The sequence below is a fragment of the Sorex fumeus genome, unplaced genomic scaffold (genome assembly GCF_029834395.1).
Source record: "Sorex fumeus unplaced genomic scaffold, SorFum_2.1 ptg000070l, whole genome shotgun sequence".
Taxonomy (NCBI): Eukaryota; Metazoa; Chordata; class Mammalia; order Eulipotyphla; family Soricidae; genus Sorex; species Sorex fumeus.
Window position 1 is genome coordinate 11,035,546 of NW_026606127.1, and position 10,887 is coordinate 11,046,432.

The 10,887-nt window shown below is 39.3% G+C and overlaps 1 pseudogene; it reads left to right on the forward strand.

The window, feature by feature from the left end:
* Positions 1–9,735: 9,735 nt before the first annotated feature.
* LOC130037111 (uncharacterized) lies at positions 9,736–9,829 on the forward strand (annotated as a pseudogene).
* Positions 9,830–10,887: the final 1,058 nt, after the last annotated feature.

Genomic DNA, 10,887 nt, shown 5'->3' on the forward strand with positions numbered 1-10,887 from the left:
ACTTGGTAAAGCATAGAAACCTAGCAAGCAATAGGTGGTATATATCTTATTTACAAATTGGTAAATGTAACACATTGTCCTTTTCCATTTCAAGGATGAGAGGAATCCATATAGTAGATTTGTTCATGAACAATGCTATATTCTCTCCTGGATGCGTATTTAAAAATACTTGCCAATGTGCCTGTTTGTCAACGTTTTGAGTACTATAGTCCTCTTTGCTATTGTTAGATCTTTCTCTTGTTTCATTTTTACTTTATGTTCCAATTTTTTTTATTTTTAATTTCTAAATTTTTATTACTGAGACACCATGAGGTACAGTTGTAGACTTACAAATTTTTGTGCATGGGTTTCAATTATACAATGATAAAATACCCATCCCTCCCCCAGTGCCCATTTCCCAACACCAATGGGTCCCAGTATCGCTCCAATCCCCCATCCCCTCCTCCCACCCTGACTCTGTGGCAGGGCATTCCCCTTGGTTCTCTCTCTCCTTTTTAGGCATTGTGGTTTGCAAAAGAGGCATTGAGTGACAATCATGTTTGTTCTAATAGTCTATGTTCAGCATGCTCTCCCATCCTGGGAGGATCCTCCCAACACCCTTTATTTGGTGCTCCGTTCTCTATCTGAGCTGCCTTTTCTGCTAGCGAGTGTGGTTGGTCTCCAAGCTATGAAGAAAAATTCCTGACACTAACCTCGGCCACTCTTGGAGTTGGTCTCCTATTTTGTTATTTTATGTTCTCCTGGTGAATGCAATCTTGCCCTGTCTGTTCCTCTCTTTCTGACTCGTTTCGCTTAACATGATACTCTCTATATAGTACCACTTGTATGTAAATTTCATGACTTCATCTTTTCTAACCCCTACATAGTACTCCATTGTGGCAATGTACCAATGTTTCTTTAACCAGTCTTCATTTATGGGGCACTCAGGTTTTTCCCAGATTCTGGCTATCGTAAAGAGTGTGTGCAGCTCACTCTTATGGCTGGGGACACAACAGGGGTTTTGCTTCTGACTGCTTTAATATGGGAATTTTTGAAATTTTGAAATTGCCCTCTCTGAAAGTTTTGTTGCTCAAGCAGTGAGGTTTCTGTCAGAATGCCTGTTTCGTCAGAAATCTCTATAATTTTTCATTTGAAATCTTATTTTTTCCTTAAAATGTTTAAATTAAATGCACAATTACACAGATACACAGCTACAAAGTTGTGATTGAGTTTCCATCATAGTTTTCCAACACCCATTCCTTCATGACAGTGTACATTTCCAACCACTAATGTCCCCATTTTCCCTCCTGCCACCCACCCCCAGCCAGCCTCTGTGATCGATGGCAGACTCTTTTCTTCTCTCTTTGACTCTGTCTATCTCTCTCTCTCTCTCTGTCTGTCTCTGTGTCTGTATGTCTCGCTGTCTGTCTCTTTCTCCTGTTCCCCCCATTCTTTCCTTTTGCACATTATGGTTTGCAATACAGGTACTGAAAGATTATCATGCTTATCCTTTTCCTCCTTTCAGCACTCAGTTCTTTATGTGACCTTCATTTTAAATCCCAAGCCATTTTCAGATTGGTTAGAAACCCTAAATCAATTTCTGAAATAAAAATGCACCAAACCCATCCAAGAGACCCTGCTGCTGAGCTGCTCTTCCTGCCTGAAGACGTCTCTCTAGCTTCTTGAAAGAACAGCATGCATCCTGGGAGGATCCTCCCAACACCCATTATTTGGTGGTCCCGTTTCTATCAAAAAAATAATAAAAAATAAAAAATACAAGAACAATCCGTTTTGATTCACTTGAAATATGGAAATTCTGAATTTCCCGAGTAAGAGATTTTCCCTGGCTTAACTGAGAGGATTAAAAAGTAAACTGCATAAAATAGCTTTGTAATAGCCCATCTTATGGTGATTCAATTAAAAAATAAATGAATAAAATATAAATTACTCATAAAGATTAAAATTGCCACACCAAATACATGCACCTTGATTTGATACAGATAACTCACATTTGAAAATAGAGAGAGAAGGACTAAAACAAAGTGAAAAAAGCAAATGACTCCTTAGGAGGTCATATATATAGTAATTAATATGGGAGGAGCTAGTGCTGGAACATACGAAAAGGTATTTATGATTCAAGGATTCACACCCAGAGATGTTATTGCAAAATTATGAAAATATATATAACTATTTCACATTACCCACAACCATGTATGGTGAGACTCTAAATTAGATATCAATTATTTATTCACACAGATGTATGTATTCATATGCCTATCATATGCACAAGTGAGATCAACGGAAATAATTCTTAGCACTGACATCCTTGGACACTTAAGTAGTAATCACGATTTTATGATTAAGTTTTTATGATTTCATTGGCAGTGTTTGATTCCTTAACCAAACTTGAATGTCTTTAAAAGTCCAAATACAGAAATATTAATTAATTTTCAATTTAATATAAAAAATGCTGAATTTACATGTTAAACAGAGATGGATGTCTTTTTCAATAGTCTCTTTTGGACACTTTCTTTTACTTGTTTTATTAAGAACTGAATGTGGTACCCTATAATCACTAATTCCATCCCTAGTGCTCGCTATTCTACTTCTACTAATCAAAACAAACTTCATTTTAGACCTAGTTTTCAGTAATCTCAACTAAATATTATAGTAAATAGTAAGTCTGATCAAATAATTCTGTTATACAGCAGGTGTTTAAGATGCTTACACAAGTGACAAGAATATTGAGAAAGAAATGAACACTCCAAATTGTCATTGAATTATGCAAAGAATACATGTTGTAATTGACCATATAAAAGAAAGAAAATTAAAGTAAATTCCTTGGTAAGTTCTGGTAGTCTTGCAACCATGTTGCCCATGTGGTAATCAGCTAATTAAGTCTTCCTTAATTTGGATGTTCCTTTTTCACATCCCTGATATCACTATTTTCCTCTCAGATCCCATTCCCAGTAAATCATGTGCTCACCAGATCTTGTTGTTTCAAGCTTTGTTTTCAGAGGAACCCAAATGTCAAGTCCTTCCTTCTGCACTTATTGTCTCTTTTCCCATCATTTCAGACTTTTCTCCCAGCATTTTTTCCACATTGTATACAACTTTCCTTCAAGGGAGTTGAAGCTTGTTAATTTTGAGAGTTTACTGGGATCATTTTCCTTTAGCCATACATGAAAGGTAGCAAAACACTTTTCAAATTTTTCTGTTCCCAGCCAGTCAACTACCCTTTCCTGGGAAAATTTGTTAGCAGTTTATTCTCAAGTGTGTCAGAAACTGTATTCGTTTTCCTCCATTTCCAAAAAAGTAGTTACTGGTACCAAGCAGACTTAATTAAATATATGTTCCTGTTAACCCACTTGCATTTGGGATCCATGTGAACACCTTTCACCTGGCTTTTATGAAAGGTGGTCATCCAGTTTGCTTTTCTGGTGGCATTCTGTTTCTCATTATTCCTCTCCACAGCTAAGTAACGTGAAAATACCAACCTTAGTAAATGGTATGATTGAAAGCTCCAGAAGGAATGCCAGCCCTTTCAGCTATCTCGGTCTTATATGTAACCTGTTCTTTGGAACCTATCTTGTTTTCATATTTTTGTTTTGCTTAACATTTCTGAAAAACATATTAATGTGATTAAAACACATCTACCAACTCTCCTATGATGATCACCAGCTGTCCAGTTCCCTACCTTTCCCGGTTTCCTTGCCATCCATCCATCACCCCATTAACTCTCCCAGGACCATCTCTTTCCACCACCACCTTCCAGGCTCAAGGTTAAGCGGTACCAACCGCTTTGGTCGTGGTGACCTAGAGCGCATGTCTTAGTCCAGTACATCCCCCAAGGCAGCCCCAATGACACTGATAACGTTGGTTCTTGTGTGAGCTGCAGTTAACAGCGATGTTTAGAGAAGGCTACAGGCACCAGGAACCATGGAAGACCACAGAGCAGCCCCTCAAGGTAATATAATTTGAGCTCCCCCTGCCAGAAATGTCCAGATGCCATTGCCTGAAAGCAGGCTTTCCCACAGCGGGGAGTTTACAAATGCAAAGACTTACAGAGGCAATGGACCTCATTGTTGATACTAGCTAGCAAAGTGTCACCGTGATAGCGACTCTGAATATTGTTAGGAATAAGGGAAATGGTGCAGCTAGGGGTGCTGAACAGAGGGCCAGAGGACATGGTGACTTATCTTTGCATCTCCCAGGAGCTCATCTTCAGGCTTCATGCTGCAACAGTTCTCTTGGCTTGGTCCCTGTTAAGAGTCATCCTTGAATGACTCTGAGGCCATTGACCACTCATCTGGAAGGTTCATTCCCCAGTCTATGTGTTCACAACCCCCAGCCATCATTTATGATTAGACCACCCGAAACTTTTAGAGATGTGTCTCAAATTTCGTTATTTTCCAAAAGTGGCCATGAGGCATAAACACAGACTCCATGAAAGAATTTTAACTTTATTTCCGGTCACCTTTGACTCATCTTTCTTCTTTAGCCTATTCCGAATTTTTTCTTTTAATCCTAATCCCCAGACTCTCCCATTTCTCCCATTTTTTTTTTGGAGGACACCAGGGATGGGACATACTTGACTGTGCTCTGGTCTTACTCCTGGCTCTGCGCTCAAGTTTCACATCTGGTGGTTCTCTGAGGACCATAAAGGATTGCAAGAATTGAACTGGGTCCTTCTTGCGTGCAGAGAAAATGCCCTGTCAGCAATACTGTTCCTCTGACTCTACCCCACTATTCATCAGGCCCATGCAATTTCTCCTCTTATGGGTTTATAACCCTGTACCAAGTTTATCTTTCTCAGAGTCTTGTGTATTCCCCCTTTGTCCTCTCCATAACTCTATAACTTCCCCTGAGCTGCCTCAGGTGTCCCCTTCTGGAGGGTGTCCAGTTCTGCAGGAAAACCCGGGGAGCTGCGGGTGAGGAGTGGTGAACCTGGCTTGTGCTCCCCCTACCCAGCTGGAGGGGAGGCGCTGATTAGGTGATGGACAGTCCCAAGGAGCTGCTGCAGGTGTTCCCCGCAGTTGTCCCCCTGTGGAGGGTGTCGAGTTCAGCGGGAAAAAGCACGGGGCTCTTGTTTTATTTATACTTTATGTTCCAATCTTAATGGTATCACCAGCCACTCAGTCAACCTAGCTAAACCCTAAAGTCTCTATCACTTTCTCCTGCACGAGTCTCTGCTTTCTGACAAAAGGGAGGACCTCAGAATGCTGACATAAATCTAATACCCAGGGCCGCAAGAGATAGTGTAGTGCTTATGAAACTTGTCTCACATGCACTCAATTTGACTCCCAGCGCCACATGATTGCCAGAGTCTCCATGGCTGCATAGACTCAGAGGACCCCAAGCACCATGGCCACGTTTTCTGAAAATTGTCTGTAGTGCCCCCACACCTCCTGAGCATTGCTTTACAGACTCTCCCAGAAACCAAAAAATATGTAATGCTCCAGAAACATGTACTTGTCTTAAAAAGGGAGCCTCAGTTGAGGTGAGGTTCACAAGGAAATATTGCATGAAAACATAAATCAAAGAGCAGGGGAGACAGTGTAAATCATGTGAGTACAGATCATATATTTGGTGAAATGTGTTAAGATTCAGATGCCCTAGTCTTCGCACCAGGGATATTCCTTCAAAAATGCCCCAATATACTGGAAAGGTTCTAGAACATTAGATGACTGAAACTCAATTATGAGCAACTTTGTAACTGTGTATCTCTTAGTGATTCTAATCGTTAAAGTAAATTTTAAATATACCCATCAAAGTAACCTTTTTACCACTAAATGGGAAAGATACTTTCTAATACTTATCCTCACCAAAAGCTCAACAGAGTGTGACACTTGCCAGGAAATGTCCTCCCTTGCATTTTTCTCATGATACTTTTAGTACTTCACTCTTCTGTTTCTTCCATTTTCTCATGCCAAATCTTCCCATCTCCCTTGCAAGCTCCTGAAACATTATCCATTCAACATTGATGCACTTTGCCACTGCTCCTCTTGGCGTCTTGTCCACGAACTGATTCTAAAACATAACATAGCTGCAATTACAGTATTCATGCCAAAGACAGTCATTGATATATCTTTGGGTTTAGCTTTCTATAAGCTATTGGCACACAGGTGAGTAACATTTTTTTCCTACAGAGAACACAAAAATAGTTATGCTGGGTTTTAAAGTTACATCAGTATTTTTAATGATTTATTGAATATCTGTGATATAGACCATTACAAATCTATTCATAATTTGCTTCCAGTCATACAACGATCCAACTTCCATCCTTCCTCTAGTGTACATTTCCCAAAACCAATATTCCTGGTTCCCTAAAACCATCCCCCAACAAACTACCCCCACCCCCAGCCTGTCTCTATGGCAGGATCTTTAATTCTTTCTCTTTGTCTCCTTTTTATTTTGTGCATTAAGGGTCTCATAAAGGTACTAAGAGGTCATCATGTTTGTTCAAGGAATTTAGCATTTTTATCAGGAAGGTAAGCCTGGAGTAGCTTTGAGGTATGGAAATGACTGCTGAGGCTTCCATAAGTACAGGGAAGTGGGTGTGGGATGCCCATCCTGCCCAGAGAAAGCCTGGAGATTTCAGTCACAAAACACACATATCCGAATTTTCAGCTGTTATGTTTCAGGGAGAGCCATCCTGAGACGGTGGAAACCAGAGGAGGGCATGGTGGCGATTTTGTATTGTGGGAGAAAGTGGCTGCACTGGGTTCTGGTTGGGTGGGCACCAAACTAAACTGCTTCCCTCCGATTTACCCTAGTGTCTTCAGCCTTTTGCAGTTCCAAGGTTAACTGTGGCTGTTGATATCTTCGAGATTTGTCTATGGGTCTCTGAAACAAGACCAATCCATTAGCTTGTATAGCTGAGCCAGGGGTAGGTTTGTGAACATGGCCCCCACATATCTTTCGGGAGTTTAATTTCTCGGGAAACGTAGTCCTGAGTTGTTGGGAGCCAGCCAGAGGCACAGTGGCGATTTGAGGTTATCAGGAAGCATGAAGACACCATCAGACTATTGATGCACTCACCTGAGGGTACAGGTTGACTTCCTGCAGGCACTGCACAACCAGACTAACAAATATTCATTGAATGAATGAACGAATAATCAACATTTTCAAAATGTGTCTCTTTATTGCATTTTAGAAGGGTAACTTCTAACAGGAAAACAATCTTCATGGTATAATCAAGACCTACGATTTATTTTTAATATATTTAATAAAAGCTACACATTTTGGAAATTTATACAAAGAAATTCTTTTAAATTATCTGTCTTCATAATTTACTTGTAAATTACTAAGATATCACTGTTTCTTCCACCGTTCTTAGCATAGAAATTTACAGACAGAATGAGCTAAGTAAAAATTCATTTTGGCTCTTCTGTTCAATGTAGTACTGGAAGTACTTGGAAGAGAAAATAGATAAGAAAAAGATATTAAGGGTTTTTCATGTATGAAAGGTAGAAATAATCTCTCACTATTCACAGAAGATATCATACAATATTTAGAGAATACTAAAATCTCTGCGAAAAAACTCCTAGAGGCAATAGACTTTTATAGTAAAATTGCAGGCTATAAACTCAATACCGAAAAGTCTATGGATTTTTTATATGAAAATAATGAGAGAGAAGAAAGTGACATGAAAAAGCAATCCTATTCATAATCGTGCCTCAGAAAATCAAGAACCTTGGAATCAGCTTAACTAAGGAGGTAAAGGACCTATACAATAGGAAATTAAAAACGACACGAGGAAATGGAAACATATATACTACTTATGGAATGGGAGAATTAACATTGTCAAAATGGCAATTCTCCAAGAAGCATTGTAAAAATTCAACTTGATCCCATTGAATGTCATGGGTATTCTTCAAAGAATGACATTCTCCAAGAAGCATTGTAAAAATTCAACTTGATCCCATTGAATGTCATGGGTATTCTTCAAAGAATGACATTCTTCAAAGAAATTGATCAAGCATTCCTGAAATTCACATGGAACAATAAACGCACACGAATAGCTAAAGCAATTCTTGGGGGAAAGACGATGGAGGCATCACCTTCCCCAACCTCAAACTCTACTGCAAACGATAATAATGAGAACAGCATGGGACTGAAACAAAGGCTCAGCTGCAGACCAATGGAAAAGGATTGAATATACTGACACACACCCTCAAATATATAATCATCTAATCTTTGATAAGGGAGCAAGAAACGTGAAGTGGTTTAAGAGAGTCCTTCTAAACAAACGGTGCAGAAAAAACTGTACAGCTGCATGCAAAAAAAAAATAGCTCAGACCTCTACCTAACACCATGCACAAAAGTCAGATAAAAATAGGTCAAAGTCCTCAACATCACACCAGAATCCCTCAGGTACAGTGATGACAAGGTTGGCAAATCCCTCCAGGATATTGAAGCTAAAGGTATCTTCAAATATAACACGCCACTTGGCAAGCAACAGGAAGCAGAGATAAACAAAGGGAACTATCTTAAATTAAGCAGCTTCTGTACCTCAAAAGAAACTGACCAGAAACAAAGACTCCACCATGCGGGCAAGATACTCGCAGAAGCCTACCAGGTTCTCTGAGAGTGAGAACTGGACAATCAGAGTTGCTGTCTTCTAAATAAGATCCAGTCTCTGGATGTTGGCTATTGAGGGAATTACATGGATCCAGGGGTAGTTCGTGGTTGTAACACTTAATTACTAGAAGATGGGGGATCTGGAAGGAGCGGGCACATTCTTGATCTGAGCAGCCATGGAGATCTCATGCCCTGGTCCCGCACATTTGGGTTCCTCTTCCAGTTCCTTCATGCATGAGGCTCCTTCAAGCTTGGGAAGAGTGGTCTCTAAGCGTACCTATGGCTGGTTGCAGAGGTCTTCAGCTGCCGGGGCTATGCTCAGGGCGGTGAGGGAATCTCACCCCGCCATCTAAAAGGGGCCCCAGTGAGGAAAGCCAGGTGCGAGGTCAGGAGACTGTTGTTTTAGACATATTTGGAATTAATTTTAGATCGAAAAGTACGCATCATTGAAAATACTTATGTGCTTAGTAATAAATTACTACAAACTTGTTCAATCACGTCAGAGAGCCCACTCTGCTAAGAGAACTAGATTTTTAATTACAGGTCTGTTTTGCCCATGTGTCATGACTGAGAATCACTATCAGTAGATATGAAACTCACTATACACAAAGATGCACACAGGTTACTATGAGTCATCTATGTTGTTAATGTGAGTTGGCCATTAAACTTCACTGAGACCCTTTGTTCTGTCCTTTATAGGAGCCACATGAGTCTCACCTTCCGTTCAAGTTGAACTTGTAATAAGGTGGAATGAAATCATCAATATGCTTCTCACCTCATCCTTCAGGAGAAAAATCCTACATACATTCAAGGTGGTCAAAGTGCAGACAACACCATCCACCTTTTCCTGGAGATGTACACGAGACTGAGGCGAGAAAAGCAAAAGGCTCTAGTTTAATGGTCTTAATTAAGGTTTCAGGGAACGACATTAAACAAACTCATATCCCATCTTCCAAAAGAATTATTTTGTAAAACTGATGCCTAGGGTATGGTAAAAGATAATATGGTAAAAACCATATTTTTCTTTCTGGGACATTAAATTTCTAAATCTATTTATTCATGCTGTTTGAAATACATTCCTTGATTAGGAATCATTGTCTGCCATAGGAGTGAGGAAGGACAACACTCAAAGTAATAAGAAGAGAAAAATATGGAAAAATTAACTCCTACTAAGTTTAACACATATACTAAAATTGAAATGATAAAATGATGAGCATGGTCCTTGCACAGAGATGATATGCAAACTTGTAAAGCATTCCATATTTTTGTTGCAAGAAGAATGAACAGGTCTACTTTAAGCTAAGACAATCCCCACAAGTACAAAAATTCTACATAAAGAGAGCACAAATCCCAATCACAAAAATCTCTCTCAATGTCAATGGACTAAATGTGCCAATTCAGAGGCACAGAATGGGAAGATGAATTAGAAAACTGAAACCAACATTCATTCTGCTGCCTTCAGGAAACACATCTGAACAATCAAAGCACCCATGGGCTAAAGGTAAAAGTCTGGGAAACAAGATTTCAAGAAAATATCACCTCCACAAAGCTGGAGTGGCCATACTAGTATCAGACCACATGGACTTCAGGCTAAAGGTTATCAGAGACAGTGAAAGTCATTTCTTAGTGGTCATGGGATATGTACATCAGAAAGAACTCACCCTCCTCAATGTATATGATCCTAATGACAGACCAGCAAAATACTTAAAAACAACTTCTAATTGACTTATAGAAAAACATTGATAGCAACACAATACTAGAAGGAGATTTCAACACTTCTTTGTCACGTCTCCATAGATCAAACAGACTGAAGCTCAGCAAGGAAATATTTTCTTTAATGGAAGTAATGAACAACCATTGGCTTAGAGAAGATATCAAAGAGGAAATAAAAAGTTTCCAGAAACAAATGAGAATGAGGACACAAGCTACCATAACTTGTGGGACACAGCAAAAGCAGTGTTAAGAGGAAAGATTATACCTCTGCCAGAATTCATCAGGAAGAAAGAAAGGGCCTACATGAATAAATTAGAGCTCAAGATTTTGGAAAATGACCAACAAAAGTAGTCCAAACTAGGCTGGAGGGAGGAAATAATAAAACTTGTACCAGACATCAATGAGCTAGAATCCCAAAATAGAATCCAAAAGACCAATAAAAGAAAAAGCTGATTCTTTGAGAAAATAAATAAGATCAATAAACCATGAGAAGCCTCTCAAAGAAACAAAGAGAAAGAATTTTAATAAATCGAATCAGAAATGCAAAGTGGGGTGTCCTAATAGAAAGTACAGAAATCCATAGGATCATCAGAGATTATTTTGAGAATCTTT